Consider the following 19,983-nt stretch of genomic DNA (forward strand, 5'->3'; position numbering starts at 1 on the left):
CACCTCCACCTCCCATCCCACCTCTCTAGGTTGTAGCAGAGCGCCAAGCTGAGCTCCTTGTGCCATACAGCAGGCTCCCCCTAGCTGCTTACACGTGTAAACTATCTAAGCTACCTGCACTCAGTTGTGTCTGACTCTTTGTGACCCCCATGGACTGTAGGCCACTAGACTCCTCTGTCCATGAAATTCTCCAGACAAGAATACTGCAGCGGGTAGCCATTTCCTTCTCCAGGGGATCTTCCAGACCCAGGGATCGAACCCGCATCTGCCACATTGCAGGCAGATTCTTTACCATCTGAGCCGCCAGGGAAGCCCCATTTTACACATGGTAGTGTGTGTATGTTGAGGCTACTTTCTCAGTCCATCCTACACGCCTTTTCCCCACATCCATGTCTACACGTCTGCTCTCTACATCTGTATCTCTTTTCTTTCCCTGCAAATAGGTTTATCTGTACCATTTTTTGAGATTCCGCACATCATATATTACTGCACATATGTCAAAGTAGACTTTTTAAAAAGCTGAAACAATATAGACCACAGGTGAGCACAAATTTTAATTTGACTTCTTGTGCCCTTTATTTTGACTTCTCTGCTTTAATAAATATGTAATATGGACAGATTTCCATGAGATCCCCTGTTCTTTGTACAGAGCTTAGCACACAGTCGTTGTTCACTGTAGGTTTATGGGTTGGACAGAAATGAGAATAAAAATCTGGAGCTTCAAACTACTGGCCCCACCATCTCCTTTCACCGTGGCATGTCCCTCCCCTAGCGGGGGCTTGGCACAGTCTGGCCCACATCTGAGGGCACTCGGGCTCCAGGAAGATCCAGAGCAGAGGTAGGCACCTTCATCTGGGCAACACCAAACCTTTACGGAGCACTTGCTCCATGCCTGGCTCTGTGCTGAACTTGGCCAAGCGTGAACCTCGCTGCCATGGAGCAGATTTCAGAGCCTGAGCCAGCGCAGAGCAGGAGGCTTCCTCTCCAGGCCAGGCCCCAGCATGCCTGTGGCTTTCCTCTGCTTTGCTGCCCGGGAGTCCTGCCGCCGCCTCCTCTTTCCTGGATCCCTGAAAAACAGCGCATATGTGGAGGCTGCCAGCACTTCAAACTTGTCTGCAAAATTCAGACAAATTGCTGCTCTTTATTAGTGGTCCAGACGAAGGATTCAGGGATGCTCTGAGCTCCAGGGTATTGGGTTTCTCGGGTCTTTTTTCTTAAGCACTGCGTTCAGAAATCTCATGTTTTGAGTGGTGTGTTTGGCCACCAATGTCTCCCTTTCTCTCCCTCCCTCTTTCCTCCATTCCTAAAGACTTTAGAAGTAGATCTCTTTATTGATTATTCTCACTGACTAGGAAAAACACACATCCCGTTTGGTCCTTTGTGAGAAACGTGCCCTCTGTCCTGCTGTGGTCATGCTCTCCTGGAGATGTTTGCTTCACCTTGTCATTGCCAGCCTCCATCATCTCAAGAACCCCACCCCCCAGTCCTCTTTCTAGCTCACTCTCTGCACCCAGCCAAGAGTCCTTCAACCTCCTCACACCACAAACACTGACACCCACTTCTTTTTCTGTCTCTGCTGATCTCCCTCCTGGAATACCTGAACTCCCAAGCCATCTTGCTCTTCACAGCCACCCTGGGCACGTGACCTTGTACATGTAGTTCCCTCTTCTGGAGTGCTCTCCTTACCTCTTGCAGATCCTTGCTCAAGTACCACCTCAGGGAGGCTTTCCCCGACCACTTATTATTATCAAATTGTGATAGTTACTGCAACTGGGTAGTCATCATCCATCTTACTTGTCTCCAGAGCCCTAAATCACTAGCAGACAGGCTACACATTCAGATATGTTGCATCTTATAGACAGAACATTAAAGCCACAGGCATAATTATTAATCCTTTTCCCCAGAAATTTGATGACCCAACCAATGTGGGTGACTCTGGAATCCCACCTCTTCTCCTGTCTCCATCCACCTTGCATGCCACTGCAGCTCTGAAGCACAGAAAAGGAGTGAGTACTCTTAGTCTGGGTGTTCACATCCTTGGGGATACAATTCTATTTCATGTGAAGAGGTCCTGGGTTTTTGGATCAACATCAGGGATCTCATAGCCCATCACCCTTCTGATTCAAGTCTTGCTCTCTTGTAAATAATTTTTCCCATGACTGCCAGGGTTATCTTCATAAAACATATGTTTACACTATTGGAGGGCAAACACAGTTTTCCAGGCTGTGTGTGTGAATACCAACCTCATTCTGGATGACTTAATAAAATTGGCTCCGAACTCAAAGGAAGACCCTCGGCCAAAGTTGTTGATTTGCGTCCAGACTTTTCCTCCACTCCAGGCCTGCTGGTGTCAGCCTGAGCTCTGACTCTTCCTGGGGCTCTGACTCTTCCTCTCTTTGTCATGCACTTAGTGCTGCTTTTCTGGTCACGCTGTGTGTCTGGAAATGACCTGCCTGTTTGTGGGAGCCCACTCTCTCTGTGAGCCCCGGATTTCAATGAAGGATTGGGGTTTTCCTCTATTTGAGAATTGTAACCTCACTTTGTCCACAGCCTGGCACTACTCTGGCACCACTGATGAGAATCCTTCATTCTTTAGGTTGAATCTGACTTTGTTGAACGTCTGGGAAAACAGATGGACAGACATGTTCTAGACCCACTATAAGAGCCAACTGAAAGGTCTTAGGAGACCTTAGACTGTGAACACTCAGTTTTCCAGAAGTTTATGAAAGACCTTGAGTATTTGTATGGGGAGAAGTATGAGAGAGGGCACATACTTGGATGACTCCCCAGATTGTCCTTGTGACCCAGGCTTTCTGACTGATTCTTGACTATGCATTTATTCTGCTCCATTTCCTGTCTATATGATTCAAAGATTACTGAATTCCTCTATTTCAGGAATGAGGATTATAATACCTACTTGATGGTGTAATGGTGAGTATCCAATAATAAGATACCTAGCACATAGGAGATATGCGGTAAATGTGAATCCTTCCCATCATATTACACACTTTTTAACTGATGGATTGATTTTGTGGTTCTACAATAACTAAGCAGTTCTTATACCTGAAGGTGTTCAGGAAGGCTTGTGAAGCAGACAAACCTTGATTCCTGTAGCCCTCACTCCCCTTTCAGAGCCTCTTCGCCTAGTGCAGGCTTCTGCTAGCACCAAAGAAATCTCCTAAGCTTCAGGATTTTCTTATTTTTTTTGAAGTCTAGTTGACTTACAATATTGTGTTAGTTTCAGGTGTACAGCAAAGTGATTCAGTTATACATATCTACATATATTCAGAAGGTTTTCCATTATGTTATTAAAAGATATTGAATATTGTTTCCTCTGTTATATAGTAAATCCTTGTTGCTTCTATATTTTATGTATACTCATTTGTATCTATTAATCTCATGCTCCTAATTTATCCCTCTTCCCTTTCCCCTTTGGTAATCAGAAGTTTATTTTCTGACTTTTAGTCTGTTTTATATATATGTTTGTTTGTGTTATTTTTTAGATTTCATGTGTAGGTGATATCATATAAAATTTGTCTTTCTCTGACTTATCTCATTAGGTCCATCCATGTTGCAAATGGCATTATTTCATATTTTTATGGCTGAGTAATATTCCATTACACACACACACACACACACACACACACACACACACACACACACACACACATCTTCTTAAACCAGTCATCTGTTGATGGGCATTTGAGTTGTTTCAATGTCTTGGATATTATACATAGTTGCTTTTCACTTTCCTTCACTTAAAGATGGCTGCCCATTGTGCTTTATTCCTCAAGGCCCTACTGACAGGTTGGCTAGCTGCTCAGTTAAACAATGCTTGGTCTTCATAGCTGTAATGGTTTTTTGTGTTCTTACGTACCTGATGGTTGCATTTTCCACAGTGATTTCTGAAGGCAGAGAATTAGAGGTCAAAGATGTGGACCTCTAGTGAGGACCACATGCTGCCCTACCCTGCCCAGACTTGAACAACTCCAAGGGCACCAGTGGGGGGAGTGTGAAATGACTCAGCCCTATATGTTCCTGTTTCTGGAGGCAGAGGCTTCTCAAAGATGTATAATCTAGTCAAGGACTTGGTTAGATATGTGAAAAAATTGTTATAATGCTTGGTTTTAATCAAGATATGCAAAGAGTTTCATGTGAGCAGAGAAGAGAAACATTTAGCCTGGTCCAAAGTGATCAGAGAGGCATGCTAAAGGAGGTAAGCCTTGAGTCGCAAAGGATGCATAGGAAAAAAACTAGAGAAAGGATTGGTGAAAGCAAAGACATAGGGTTAAGGCACAGACAAGACACAGCACAATTTAAGCATAAAGCTACCAGCTGCTACCTCAGTTACTAGGGCTTAAAATGAGAAAAGAGACTGGAAGAGAGAAGTCTGGAAAGGAACTTGAATCCAAGCCCCAGATTAGGAGTTTGGGTTGTAGGGCAGTGATGTGGAGCCCTTGATCAAATTTAAGTAGCGCTGATGAAGAAGATTTGCACATTTTAGCAAGTTCTGTCCAGCTGCAGAATGGAGGATGGAACTAACGAGGGTGAGAAGAAGGCAGAGGCTAAGTAGGTCAAGATAGCAGCTGTCATGAGAGCTGGAGAGGCCTGGACCAGAGCAGAAGCCATTGCCTTTTCAGCTAGCAGGAGTCCAGTCATAGATGGTCCACTGTTTGAAAAAAACAATGGGTTCTGTGTTTACAAACATAGCTTGTCATAGAATATCAGAGAACTTTTGTGTAGGAGGTAAATAAAGAAGCAGACCATGGTGCCCCTGATATTCTGCTCTTATTACATTTCCTGGTGGTTCTGGGGGAACATACACATGTCCTAGACATAGCTGATGTTTCTGAAGGGAAACTGAGACAAACAGTTACTGTTAGAAGCTAGAAAGTGCTACAGAATGCTGAGGGATGTGCTGTTATTTGTTTCTTCCTATTGCAGAAAGGGAAACCGTCCTGAAAATACGTTGTACAATTTCCTGGGTTGAAAAATCTCAAGTAAGACTGGTAATTACTAACGGGGGAAGGGATGTCTCATTTCATATCGTCAACTAGACTTTCTTCTTGCTAACTTCCATAAATTAGTGCTTAGTTGTGTAGAACCAAGCTTCCAAGTCAAGGATTCAAAGTTAATAATAATTTAATCAGTTGGCTTAACAGTTAAGCCTGCCATGGACACATACTCTTGAGAGTACATTGTCTCATATAATAACAACTTTAAGAATGATCTGAGAAATGGACCCTCACAGAAAGACTTTTCATCTTACTCTTCATCTTATCAATAGAGTGTAGTTTTTCCAAGCAAAATCTGTATTTATAAATAATTTTAAAAGGAAAGAGTGGAAATTTAATTTTAAGCCACACACTTGTCTTTCTTTTACAGTCAGTTCACTCTTCATGCTTCTTTATTTTCCCCACCAGCATCTTTCACCTTAGTGTTTTAAAGGAGTGTTTTATTGCCCAAGGCTTCACAACATGGAGACCTACAAGCAGTTATACAAAGTGAGTTTAGATGATATATATTAAAAATGATAAATCATTTTCTAGCCTTCCATAACATTTTATTTTCTGTGCATCCTTACCTCTTCCTGACTCATGTACCTGGGCTGATTAATATCACCATTCTCCTGTTACACTTTAATCCAGGGCCCGTGTTTCATTCGCCTGCCAATAGTAATCACCAATAAATTCATCTTGCAGGCTGCTGCCAGTGTGAAAATGCCCATCAAAAAGCAGGTAGTTCTGAGCCTGCCTTTATCTGGTACCCTGAAGACTCACATGGTTCCACAATTGGAGCTGTAAATGCTCATTTCTTCATAGGCATGGGCTGGGAAAATGAGAGAAGGCTAATTAATGCATTCAAGGGATCCCACTGAATCAGCAAGCTCCTTAAAGGCACAACAGACACAAACAGGCAGCTGCAGCTCCTTGGAATTCAAAACAACAACAAAGGGGCTAGTTAAATATTTGAATAGCTAAAGTATATGTCTATTCATTCCCATGGAAATTGCTAAAATAGGCTGTCCTCCCATCTCCTGAAGAGTCAAAGTCATTGAAAACCCAAAGCTTTTCATCCTGTCAAACAAGCCTTTGAAGAACAGGACATTTACATCTCCATAACAGGCCGATTCAACATTAGTGGTAATAAAACTTGGATGCGTGGAAGGACTCCAGAATACGGTACCCATTTACTCCAGCCTCTGGGGCTGCAGGACTGACTTAATGACAAATTATATGACTCTTGCTCCTTCCCTGTTTTAGTTTGGCATCTTACAGTTGCCTTTAACAATACTCCCTGACAATTTCCTCCCTGACACCATCAGGAAGTAAACACCAAGCTCTAGATATGGCTTGATCCAAGGCCCAAGCACTGATTGGCTTGATTCAAAGACAAACTTTTCTCTCATGGTTGCAGTTCATTCAATCCTGATGCTAATCCCTCCAAATCCCATCCGAAAAGGGATCACTTCTGTCAACCTTTGTACATGCATCCCAGACTTGATTTTGTTCAGACTCACTTTAGTCACATGCCAATTCTTGAGACACACAATGGGCAGGGAATGGAATTATGAATTTTTGTGTCTGAGCCATTGGTTCCATCTTGAATCAAATTGGCTGTTTCGGGGTAGGTGGATAACCAAATGAAAATCATGACCAGTTGAGGACAAGGAAGTGGATACAGGGTGGCAGTCCAAATAGCGATAACAACGGCAAACAAACAAACAAAAAAAGCTAACAAACAAACAAACTGGACTAGTCTGTGCAGGGCACCACAGTGCAATATCAGATTGGGTGGCTTAACAAAAAGCATTTACTTTCTCACAGCCCTGAAGCCTAGAAGTCCAAGATCAGGTACAGCCAATCAGGTTCCTGACAAGGGCCCTCTTCCTGGCTTGAAGACACCACCTTCTCACTGTGGCCCTGTGGACAAAAAGAAGACACCAGTCCTATGAGATTAAACTCCCACTCTTGTGGTCTCATTTAACCTCATTACCTCCTTAAAGGCCAAATACAGATATATTGGAAATTAGGGCTTCAGCATATGAATTCGTGGAGAAGGAAATAGAAACCCATTCCAGTATTCTTGCCTGGGAAATCCCATGGACAGAGGAGCCTTGAGGGTTACAGTCCATGGGGTCACATATGAATTTGGGGAATACACAATATAATTCAGAACACAAACAAAAATAATTTCTAATAAATTCTGTTTTAAGTGGGCTTTTATCCACCAGGATTCAATTGCTTTTATGATAATATAATCTGAGAGTAAACGTGCTTAGTTAGCTTCTAACAGATGCCTTGAAGAACACCCAGCCATGCTTCCACTCACATTGCCTCTACTTAGTGGCCATGAATTAAGGGGCCAGGAAGTTACTAGTGACTGATATTTAGTCATGACTTTAGAACTATGCAAAAGTTTGAGACTCACTGTAAAAGAGAGCGTGTGCATTTTTAGAATTCATCTTTCAGAAGTGTCTTCAGTGAAAACTTATGAGCTCTACAATAATGGTGGAGACTTGAGCCTACAGAATTGGACACCCTGGCGAATAATTGTGTTATGGTCCAGCTTAATCACCCACACATTCCACCAGACCTGGCTCCAAATCTTTGGCTGTTAAAATATCAAAGTTTCCTCTCCAATAATGAAGATTCCCATAGTTTGAAGACTCCGTTATATTAATTAAAGATAATTCCCTGCAACAAGTTTGGAAATGTGACAAACAGGACCAAAATCTTTGGAATGAAGGCATGGCCTTCTAAGGGGACTGCTTACAAGTTTGCAACTCTGAATTCTTTGCTTTTCTGTTTCTTGTTTCTCTTCTCATCTGTTAATTCATTCGGATTTGCACTGTCCCTCCCCCCTCCTTTATAGCTTAGTACAATACTTTTATATTTAGTGGTTCTTAAAGAAAAACATTTTGTTTCAGGTATTAGTTTTCATTTTGCTTGTTTTATTTTTTAATTGGAGGATAATTGCTTTACAATATTTTGTTGGTTTCTGCTAGTGCAACAAAGCGAATCAGCTACGAGTATACATGTCCCCTCCCTCTTGAACCTCCCACCCACCCTCCACCCCATCTCACCCAATTCTGATTTCTTCACGTGAATTACAATGAGTTTTTTTTTTAACTTTTTGTATTCTTTTATCATGAATATTTATACATTATGTATTTATGCACATACTTGCACATGCTTTAGAGGGTCCATGTGTGTGCATGTATTCTCTTAACCATACATATCAGAGTCTTTGAATAAAATAAAAGCCTGATATTTTTATAGATAAGATTACCTTTTAGTAAGATTCACTTGAAACTTTACTATTGTATCAGTTAGAATAGGCTAAGTGATGTTGTAGAAATAAGTAACCATTAAAACAGAGAAGATTATTTTTCCTCATACTCCATGTACAACACAGTGCATCCGAACATGAGGTTTCATGATCCATGGTGTTAGGATGAAAAGGAAGTGGAAAACTTATGACTGACTATTAAATATGTGTCATTTCTGTTCCCTTTGGTTTGTAAAAGCAAGTTATGTGGATTGGTGATGGTGGGGGTGGTGGTTTCTAATCCTCTGCTGGCCAGGGAGGAGAGGGAGCAGTCCAGTGTCTTAACACAACTGTGATCCCACATCACTCCAAATTTGGTTCTTGATCAATGAATCCAAAGGTGAAAAGTTGGAATTCATTTACTTATCCATTCAGTAAATCTTTATTGAGCACCTAAATTGTACCAGCATCTGTGCTCAGTGCTAGAAGTACAATGGAGATACAAGACAGAAATGTTTTTGTTGCTCATAAAGAACTTCCAGTGAGGAGAAGTTACTAAAAGGAAGTAGATAATTAAAATTCAGAGTGAGATAATATGACAGGCAAAGAGCAACGTGCCTTGGAAATACAAAAAGTAGTGGTCATCAGTCCTTCCAATGAACACCCAGGACTGATCTCCTTTAGGAGGACTGGTTGGATCTCCTTGCAGTCCAAGGGATTCTCAAGAGTCTTCTCCAACACCACAGTTCAAAAGGATCAATTCTTCAGCACTCAGCTTTCTTTACAATCCAACTCTAACATCTGTACATGACTACTGGAAAAACTATAGCCTTGACTAGATGGACCTTTGTTGGCAAAGTAATGTCTCTGTTTTTTAATATGCTATCTAGGTTGGTCATAACTTTCCTTCCAAGGAGTAAGCGTCTTTTAGTTTCATGGTTGCAGTCACCATCTGCAGTGATTTTGGAGCCCCCCCAAAATAAAGTCAGCCACTGTTTCCACTGTTTCCCCATCTATTTCCCATGAAGTGATGGGACTGGATGCATGATCTTAGTTTTCTGAATGTTGAGCTTTAAGCCAACTTTGTCACTCTCCTCTTTCACTTTCATCAAGAAGCTCTTTAGTTCTTCTTCACAAGCAGAACCATAAGGGTGGTGTCATCTGCATATCTGAGATGTGGATATTTCTCCCAGCAATCTTGATTCCAGCTTGCACTTCATCCAGTCCAGTGTTTCTCATGATGTACTCTGCATATAAGTTAAATAAGCAGGGTGACAATATACAGCCTTCATGTACTCCTTTTCCTATTTGGAACCAGTCTGTTGTTTCATGTCCAATTTTAACTGTTGCTTCCTGACCTGCCTACAGGTTTCTTAAGAGGCAGGTCAGTGACTGAGCGCACACACACTGCTGTATTAACACTTAAACCCAAGCCTTGGAGTCCAAATGCAGCTCCCATCCTCTCATATTGCATTGCTTAGCCCATGTGGACCAGGATAGCATTTTTTGGTGTTTGGGAGCAACAGAAAGTATGACATTATAGCTATTTCTTGCGCGGTATGAGAAACTGAGAGGGACCAGTGACAAGAACATTGGATAACATGAGAGAAGAGACTCTTACAGTGACAGTGAGCTCAAACAGGCTAAGTTTTCTTTTTAACAGGATTTGGGGATAAATTCCACCTCTGCTGGGCTATGACTTATGCCAATGTTTCTCCGTTAAGGCACCCTTGATGTTCTAAGACTTAAATTCTTCGTTGTGAGGCGGACTGGCCTGAGTACTGTTGGCTGTTTCCCATCATCCCTGGCCTCCACCCACCGCATGCTAGAAGCACACCTCCTCCACCTCACCCTTCCCATGGTGACAAACCCAAATGTCTCCAGACGTTGTCCAGCTTCCACTGGGAGGCAAAAATTCGAGAATCCCTGACCTAGCCAGTCAACTTTGATTAGTTTCCAGAATAGCAGTGGATCTTAAAGAGCACAGTGGGCAGTTAGTAGGAAACACAAAGGAAAGAAATGCAGTTAACATCTTATGGATTTGAGTTTCTTCCACTAACAGTGTGTAACCACCTCTAGTGATGTTAAGCAGGAAGTGGATGGCTGATAGTTAATTCATGTCACTGGTACTGCATTTTCAACAATGGGTTTTCATTTTGTTCTATTTATGGTTATTTTATTCAATTATTTTTATTCAGCACCCAGCTTTATAAGTGTATATAATCCTATTATGTTCTATTCCATTACAGGAGCTTCCTAATAGAAGAGCACATGGTAATAAAATTAAATAAACATCTTAGCTATTGTATCAGCCTCACACATTTCCTGACCTTGGCTGGATTCAAGAGTCTTGGTGTGGAATGAGGTTGACAGTGGGTCACTGGAAAGAAAGGCAAAGGTCACCACATCCCAAGACTAAAGAGAAGGATTTGAATACAATTGAAAATATTTTAAAGTGAGATGGCTAGAAATGCTGCCATCCTCCTACTCCTTCCAAAATTCCACAATAAAACCACAAAAAAATTCCTACATGGTGCTTTGAATTAGCTTCAGTAAATGTTGGTTTAGAGAAACTGAAAAAAGAATTTGCATGCTATATTTATATATATGCATAAATATGAATATAACTATGAATCTATAGCAACAATTGCAAAAGCATTTTCAAATTCATGTCCTATGGTGACAGTTTTTGTGCAAGGAAGAGCAGAAAGCACATTTTGGCCTCAATTGGTGAAGGCACCGCAGACAGGTCTGAACAAGTCGGCTCAGGTCTCTGAGTCACTGTTTAGGTTTTCCATGGAAATGAAAGCTCAGGGGAGTCTGACATAAAAGTGTTTGTCAGACTCTATGGGTTTGTCACTCTCTTTGAGGCCACTAATATCACTTCTCAAATGATGAAACTTAGCCAATTTTCCTCCCGAAAGACTTGCTCCAAGTGCTTACCAGTGTTGCTTTGCAAAGAGAAGGGAGTCTGGGGGTGAATCTGAGGCAGTATTTCTTGACTGTGAAGACAGTATTAGGGAAATGTTGTGTGTGTGCAACCAGACATCCCCTGTCTTCCCTGCAGGGAGCTTGTGACAGCTGAAAAAAAGTGTTTATAGAGTATTTTGAGCTCTCACTGAGGTGGGACCTCAGAAAGGCAAAGCTTTAATATGCCTCTCTTACGTTTGTCAACTATTCCTAGTAAACAGAGGCTGCTTCTGGGTTTCTCGAAGTTCCAAGTCTAAAACTAACCCTTTGGAATTATAGTTTCCTTTTTTTTTTTATCCACTCAGAGTAGATAGTGTGACCTCCTGTGTTAAAGAATAAACTTTCAGAATTTACAACAGATTAAAAAAAAACCCAGCACTTTGTAATGTTTGTGAATGACAGACGTAGATCAAATGAATTTTCTTTGAAATAGTCTACGTGTTCAAAATGAAAGAGGGATGTGGTTGGCAGCATTTTGTCTTCAAAATTAAATGTTTGAAGGGGAAGAGATCCTTTTGCTACATTCTGAGCAAGTCTGTTTTGTCTGTTCTCACTTGAGGCTTCTGAACCTTAAGTCTGTAGGATATAAAAATCACTTAAGCTTAATTTTATTATTTTTTTTAATGCTGGAATAGAAGCTGACCAATTTTCCCTAATTAAAGTAATATCTAATCTCCAGTAAGTGTCCTAACATCTAGCAAGTATTCAATAAGTACCATTTTTTAAAAAATTGCTTTTGCAGAGCGCAGGCTCTTCTGACAAGATGAGGAAATAGTGACCCCAAAGCATCTGAGTATTATTTAGCAGGAGGAAATCTAGGCCGGTGGACAGAGTGCTTTTCTTTAAATTGCACATGATCTCACAATCCCAAAATACCCATGCTCAGGAAAGCTATGGAAGGCCAAGTGGCAATTTATTCCCAGTCATACATGCCTGATGAACAGTATTATGGATTGCTAGGGCTCAAATGGACCTTTGATGCCACTTTTCAGCCCCTGTCTTCATGGAGTAGGAAGCAGAGCCTGTGAGGGAGAGAAATGACCCACCTAAGGTCATGAAGTTTTTTTCTTACAGCATCTAGCAAGACCTCGCAACTGACATCTTTATCCCAGCATCTTTATTCCACACTCCTGCCCAGAATACTGGGTTCTGGGTATTGCTCACTTTTTAAATACTTTTTTGAGATTCCATGGTGGGGGGTGGGGCTGCAGGTAAGGGGAATAAATTAATCAAGAGGGCAGCAAATATACTTGCAAAATATTGTTGTTTTTATGTTGAGCGTATAATTTGCCTGTTGATATTTTTACTAGACTTGCAGTCCTTCCTACTGTTATGCTTTTAAACATGATTCTTCTTGATAAGTATCTATTAAGGGCCTGTTTTAGGCACTAGAGGTGGTGGTGAGCAACATCGACAAGATTTCTATAGCAAATCCTGTTTGGCACCCCCATCAGGTCCTCCCAGGTCCCACCATCCTGTGCTCGCCCCCATGTCTTGCTCCAAACACTGGGAACTCTGCCCCAGGGCTCTCTCCTAGCAGAATGACAAATGGTGGTTGGAAGGTAAACGACACAACTTCCTCATGTTTTGGTAAGAAACACTCTGAGATGCATTCTACACCCTGTCCCCAAGCACTCAGGGATTTGAGCTCTAGTTGTCCCCAGTGTAACCCACCAGATAACATATCCACTCCAGGCTTCTTTATCTCCCTGTGTCAGGGGCTCTCGCCCCCTCTAGTATTCTTGGATCCTTTCTAATAAACTGAAGGATTCATCACTTGAATCCTTGTGTCAGAGTCTATTTCAGGAGAGTGGAGCCTCTTCTAAGACAGTTACTGACTTCATGAAACTCAAGTTCTAGTAAAGGATAAAGACAAGAAATAATTCCGGAAGTGAGTCGGATCCTTTATTGGTGCATACTGAGAAGGAGGACTCCTGGTCGCTCAGCTGGTAAAGAATCCACCTGCAATGCAGGAGACCCCGGTTTGATTCCTGGCCTGGGAAGATTCCCTGGAGAAGGGATAGGCTACATGGGAAATAGATGGGGAGACAGTGGAAACAGTATCAGACTTTATTTTTGGGGGGCTCCAAAATCACTGCAGATGGTGACTGCAGCCATGAAATTAAAAGACACTTACTCCTTGGAAGAAAAGTTATGAGCAACCTAGATAGCATATTCAAAAGCAGAGACATTACTTTGCCAACTAAGGTCCATCTAGTCAAGGTTATGGTTTTTCCAGTAGTCATGTATGGATGTGAGAGTTGGACTGTGAAGAAGGCTGAGCGCCAAAGAATTGATGCTTTTGAACTGTGGTGTTGGAGAAGACTCTTGAGAGTGCCTTGGACTGCAAGGAGATCCAACCAGTCCATCCTAAAGGAGATCAACCCTGGGATTTCCTTGGAAGGAATGATGCTAAAGCTGAAACTCCAGTACTTTGGCCACCTCATGTGAAGAGTTGACTCATTGGAAAAGACTCTGATGCTGGGAGGGATTGAGGGCAAAAGGAGAAGGGGACAACCGAGGATGAGATGGCTGGATGGCATCATGGACTCAATGGACATGAGTCTGAGTGAACTCCGGGAGTTGGTGATGGACAGGGAGGCCTGGCGTACTACGATTCATGGGGTCACAAAGAGTCAGACACAACTGAGTGACTGAACTGAACTGAACTGAACTGAACCCTCTCCAGTATTTCTTGGCTTCCCAGGCGGCTCAGTCTGTAAAGAATCCTCCTGCAATGTGGGAGATCTGGGTTCGATCCCTGGGTTGGGGAAGATCCCCTGGAGGAGGGCATGGCAACCCATTCCAGTATTCTTGCTTGGAGAATCCCCATGGACAGAGGAACCTGGAGGGCTGCAGTCCATGGGGTCGCAAAGAGTCAGACACGACTGAGCAAGTAAACACATGCACACATTCTCTGAGAAAGAAGGGATGATAGTGAGTGAGAGTGGCTGAGAGAGACTCAGGTTAAAAGGTTGAGGTCAGGGCCCCTCTGAAGTGTGATAGTTGCCCTGAAAACTGAAGGATGAGAGGTGGTTAGGTGTGAAGAAAGCCTGAGCAGAGGATTTGGGGAGGAGGCAGGGAAATGTGCAGAGTGTGCAGAGATAGGAAAGAGACCACTATGGCCATTTCCTAGGAGATGGGAGGGTAGGGGAGCCCACATGGTACAGGACTCTAGTCATCATCAGAAGTTTATACTAGATGTGACAAGAAAGCTTTACAGGGTGTCCATTGGAGGAATGCAATAATCTGACCAATACTTGAAAATATTATTCTGGCAGCTCTGTGGAAAAGAGGTTCAGAGGGGGCAAGAACAACTGAGCAGGAGACAGGGAAGAAGGTACCTGTAGAAGTCTAAGTGGGAGATGACAGATGGTTCTGAGCACCTGATTCAACAGTTGCTAGGGAATATAGTTAAACAGAATTCAGAGAATGCAGAGTTGTTGTTCAGTCACCAAGTCTTGTCCAACTCTTTGCAACCCCATGGACTGTAGCCCACCTGGCTCCTCTGTCCCTGGGAGGCAAGAATAGTGGAGTAGTTTGCTATTTCATTCTCGAGAGGATCTTCTCAACCCAGGGATCTGAACCCATGTCTTATGCATTGACAAGCGGATTCTTTATCACTGAGCCACCAGGGAAGCCCAGATGTGGAGAACTTACACAATTAAACTTTTGTCTCTGAAACGATTTATATGTATTTCATTGGTTCTTAGCATTTTGCAGTGGAGTACCTTTTTCAAATCCAAGGAAATATGTGGATTTTCTCTCCAGAAAAATACAGATATCCATGAAATGTGATTTTGAATTTGTGAATTGGAATTTAGAGGTCATGGAGTCAGTTAATAACTGTGTATGTGTGCTGTGCTGTGCTAAGTCGATTCAGTTTTGTCAGACTCTCTGTGACCCTATGGACTATGGCCTGCCAGACTCCTCTGTCCATGGGATTCTCCAGGCAATAATACATGCCCTCGTCCAAGGGATCTTCCCGACCCAGGGATCAAACCCGCATCTCTCATGTCTGCTGCATTGGCAGGTGGGTTCTTTACCAGTAGAGCCACCCACAGTACACATACGTTTCTTCAAATTTGTCAATTGGAGGTGTTCAGTGTTACTTTTCTTAATAACAGTGAACATAAGTCACACTGGAAATTTGAGGGAAGGGAAAGGATGGAGCCAATGGAGGCTGGTCAGGAGGAATCTGGAACCCTTTGGAACTGTGATTTAACTTAAAGTGAGCCCTCTTGCTGGTCTGTGGAGATGGGACTTATATAAAGGTTGTGTCCTTAAGTAAAAGATTAAGTTAAATCGAAGTGGAAACTTGGCCCCAAACTACATTGTTCTGTGCCCTGTGGAACTGGAATTAATTTGAAGCAAACTATTACTCACTCTGATTATGTGTCAGTTGGAAAGAGAGATGATTGTATCATCAACAAAGCGATCCTTTTCTTTCATTTCCTTTCTAGTGCAATGACCAGTCATCCTACTTCCTTGTGTGAGGTGACGGGCAGTCAGCTGCTCACCCAAGCACTATGGAGTGTGCTCTGGGCTGAACACTTTCCCTGCAGCCAGGCAGCCCACGGCTCCTCTCTCACCGGTCCTCCAGGGAATGGGTGTGGCCACGAGAAGTTGGACGTGAAGTGCCTTTTTGTCAGTGAATCGTATTTTCCCATGTGCTTCCATCATCACAGCGTTAGAGATGCTTTTCTTGGGGGTGGAGGGTGATGAATCTTGCCTTGAAATATACAGAAATTTTAATAATAAAATTATAAAGAAATTTCAATTGACAACACAGCAAATTTTAATTCCTCCAGAGTTGGAAGAGTTGCTTTCCCTTCTAACATATAAAAACAATTTTTTTCTGAAACCTACAAATCTCAACTCCATAAATGACATCCTCTTGAGATCAGAACCCTTCTAACAATCACAGTTAGTGTTTGTACCATTGAGCACCACAGGGAAGATTAAATGTCTTCCACTTTGCCTGTTTCTCCCTCCTTCCTCTGATTCTCTCCCTTACATCATAAATATTTCTTTTCAACCCCTAAATTTTAGTTTTCCTTTGAGAGACATTTGAAAAGCAATCTTTATGGCTATTTATTTGATTTAGTTTGAGTCTCATTTTAGAGCTGTGCTATTTTCTTTTCTATCTTCCTTTTCTCTGCATGAGGAAAAGCTTTCTAGAACTTTCTTCAAGAGAGATGGATTTAATTGGTTAATTTCATAATATAGAGTCTTTGTTGGTCTAGATTCCAAAAGAAGGAGTTCCTTTAAGCTTGCTGCAACTATATTTGCTTTTGAAGGAGCCCTTTATGTTGCAGTGAATAAAGTGTCTCTTTATTAAATAGAAAATAAATGAATGTTTGGCAGGACTCTACTCCCAATGGGTGAAACATTGCAGGAAATTGAGAAATTGTTTCTTTTTGGCCTCATGGGAAAGTTTTGCGGTTGACGTTTAGTATCACGGTTTTAAGACTACTGCTTAAATTCATCAAGAAAAAGTTGTTGAACAAAGGACAGCTTTTGGAGGGGAGAGAGGTATCAATGTGATAATGCTCGGCCTGGTCTGTTAAATTTTCCAAGAACTTTGGCATATGGTCAAGGATATTACATTCTCTCTTACATAATAATTGTGTTAATGTTAAAAAGAACTTAGAAATATTTTAGCAATTTAGGAACAAGCTTGTTAAAAGTTAGCCTCTGTTGTACTCTTTAATTTGTACCTGCCAAAAAGAGTGTTTTGCATGACCAAAGAAGAAATGTGTCTCAGTTGCAGCCACTAGCCTCTGTTCTCATTGGACTCTGGGTTCTGGTTAAACTTGGTCAGATCCACTGGCCACCTGATGCAGAGAGCTGACCTGAAAAGAGCCTGATGCTGGGAGAGATTAAGGCAGGAGGAGAAGGGGACGACAGAGGATGAGACGGTTGGATGGCATCACTGGCTCAACGGACATGGGTTTGGGCAAACTCCAGGAGATAGTCAAGGACAGGGAAGCCTGGCGTGCTGCAGTTCATGGGGCTGCGAAAAGTCAGACATGACTTAGCGACTCAGCAACAACAACTTTGAGCTCTAGACCTGAGATTCAAACCCTAAAAGTCTCTCTCTTAGGTTTTCTCCACATGCTGCTGGTGCCTAGGTGCTCAGTCATATGACTCTGGAATGTAACCTACCAGGCTCCTCTGTCCATGGAATTTTCCAGGCAAAAATATTTCCCACTTCAGGGGAGTCTTCCAAAAGTTACCTTATTTGGGATTTGTGCCCCATACCCACACTGTGAGTTGAACCCCTAAGCCTATTTCTTTGTCAATTTCCTTGGAGACATTGGGCAGCATCACCATGTGTATTGTTGTCTAAACTCAAGAAAATCTTTGTCTATTTCTGATACTCTCCTCCTCTACTTACAATGTCCAAGTCCTCTTGATTCCCTTAAATAGACCAGACAGCAGTCCCCGTCTTGTCCCTGTCTCATTTCCCTACTACCAGGCTCAGGTCATGATTTTTTCAGGCCCTGATTTCTGTAAAAGCCTCCTCAACCAGTCTCTTGCCCTCAGTCTTTCTCTAGTATCATCTTGTTTCTATCCTGCAACCCCTTTCTAAAACTAATTTTGATCTTGCTTCTTCCTGGCCTAAGGTTGGTTGATTGGTTTCTAGGGTCTACCTGCAATTTCACCATAGATTCCAAACTCTTGGCTTGGCCCTTATTTATGTGTCTCAGCATTTTTTTTTTTTTTTTTTTTCCGCTCTTTCCAGCTGCATCAGCCCCTTGACAAATATGATGCTTCCCACTCTGGTCATAACTGAACAATTCACAGTGAAAATATACCCCTCTGCTTTTTCCCATTTTTGGTGAATTTTAGTCTGTTGTCAAGAAGCCAGAGAACTCTTCCCCCATAACTGCCTCCCCACCCTGCCTCCCAGATTCAGCTAGATATCCCTCCTTTGAGTTCCCAAATACCCCTGATGTTCTTCTAGGAGAGCTGATCCTTGATCTTAATCTGCTTGAGGGAAGACCATGCAGTTCTTTATTCTTGACTCTTCATATATGCCTACTGAAGAAAAAAAATGAGGAATGAATGACTAATTCAAGCATTTTTCTATGTGCAAAATTGGATCCTAATTATGACATTATAGTAGTAGCAGTGTTAGTCACTTAGTCATGTCCAACTCTTTGAGATTCCATGGACTGTAAAATCACCAGGCTCCTCTGTCCATGGGATTCTCCAGGCAAGAATACTGGAGTGAGTTAGTTGCCATTCTCTTCACTTTGGCTAATTTTGGTTATTTGGAGGATTGGAAAAGCAATTATGAAAGAAAAAGTTCTGGATTTGGCATCAGAAAGCTAGGTCCCTGCTCAGTCACTAATAACTGTGGCTTTTGCTAAGCCTATCAGCCAGTTGTTCTGAGTCAGTCTCTTGTCAAGGAGCAGGGGTTTATTATAAGATGTGGCTGAGAACCAGGGGAGAAGAGTCTGCGGGGGGAGAGGAACCTGGTGAATTATAATGACTACACAAGTGGTATCTGCCTTACTCTCATTCTCTTTATACCTGTAGTTCTCCCTACTGCACCTATGCCAAACCCCAGCCTAGGACAGGTGGGGGTGGGGGTGGTGAATGGTTTCATGTGGCAAAGACGGGAGGCAAGTGTTTGTTCAATAAGTTGAAGACCTACCAATGGCAGGATGGATATCAGAAATGGTTCACCCTTAACTTTCCTTTTGGAAATACACAGTCCACCTTCTTATACACTGTTGGTGAAAGTAAGACCACATGTAGTAAGAAAACAATTAGATAATGTGCATTGAGAACCTTAACAGTATTTCCCCATTTTGACCCAGTAATTCTATTTCTGGAATTTATCTTGAGGGAATGATCTCTAAAAATGGAGATGGGAGCACCTAAGACATACAAGGATATTCCCAGAAGTTGTGGTTATGACACTGGATAATGGACAATAATCTGAAATGGGTAATCTGTGAGGGGCACTATGGCCTTGCTCTTCAGTGGATGCTCAGTAAGATAGAAAGATGATTTTGAGAAAATACTCAAGTGAAAAAAGAGTCCAAATATTTAATCCATGATGATAATTAAAACCAAGTAAATCAAAAGAATATAGAAAAACAAAAGTGAACATTAGGAAAATTCACTCTGTTTTGAAAGAGATTAGTTGTAACTAAGAAATCCATAGGCCTTGCTACACTGAGGACCCAGTAAATGAGGTCACTGTTTTCATGCAAACGAATCTTTCTTTAGCATTGGGTAGAGGCCAGGCCTTCTCTCTGCCTTTTAAAACCTGGAAAAAAGCATTCAGAGATATACCAATCAGAAGTAAAAACTGGTTTACAGCTGAAATTGTAGAATACCAATAAAGGAAAGGCTTAAATGTACTTTAAAACGATAGCAATCGTGACAACTTTGTGAGGCATTTTTGAGTGTGCAAAGAGTTTTTATATACATTTTTCATTTCCATGGGCTCTTTTCTTATGTAGTCTTTTATCCTAGCTGCCTGTAAAAATCACTGCAGATCTAAGGAGCTGAGAAACACAGTTACTACTTATTTGGGCTCCATTCTCTTTATCAGACATACTTGGGGCTCCATTACCTTGGGCACATTTGGAACAGGGAGGCCTGACATGCTGTAGTCCATGGGATCTCAGAGTCAGACACAACTTAGTGACTGAACAACAAACCCTTTATTGGCCTCTTATCCAGAGATTTCCCTGCTGTGCTGAATTTACTTTGAACCCA

At 42.0% G+C, this 19,983-nt stretch overlaps 1 protein-coding gene across 5 annotated transcripts in view; it reads left to right on the plus strand.

The window, feature by feature from the left end:
- NTRK2 (neurotrophic receptor tyrosine kinase 2) overlaps positions 1–19,983 on the plus strand; it is a 389,675-nt gene that overhangs the window by 195,150 nt on the left and 174,542 nt on the right. The gene's annotated exons all lie outside the window — the stretch shown is intronic.

This window comes from Capricornis sumatraensis, chromosome 6 (assembly GCF_032405125.1).
Source record: "Capricornis sumatraensis isolate serow.1 chromosome 6, serow.2, whole genome shotgun sequence".
NCBI classification, from domain to species: domain Eukaryota; kingdom Metazoa; phylum Chordata; class Mammalia; order Artiodactyla; family Bovidae; genus Capricornis; species Capricornis sumatraensis.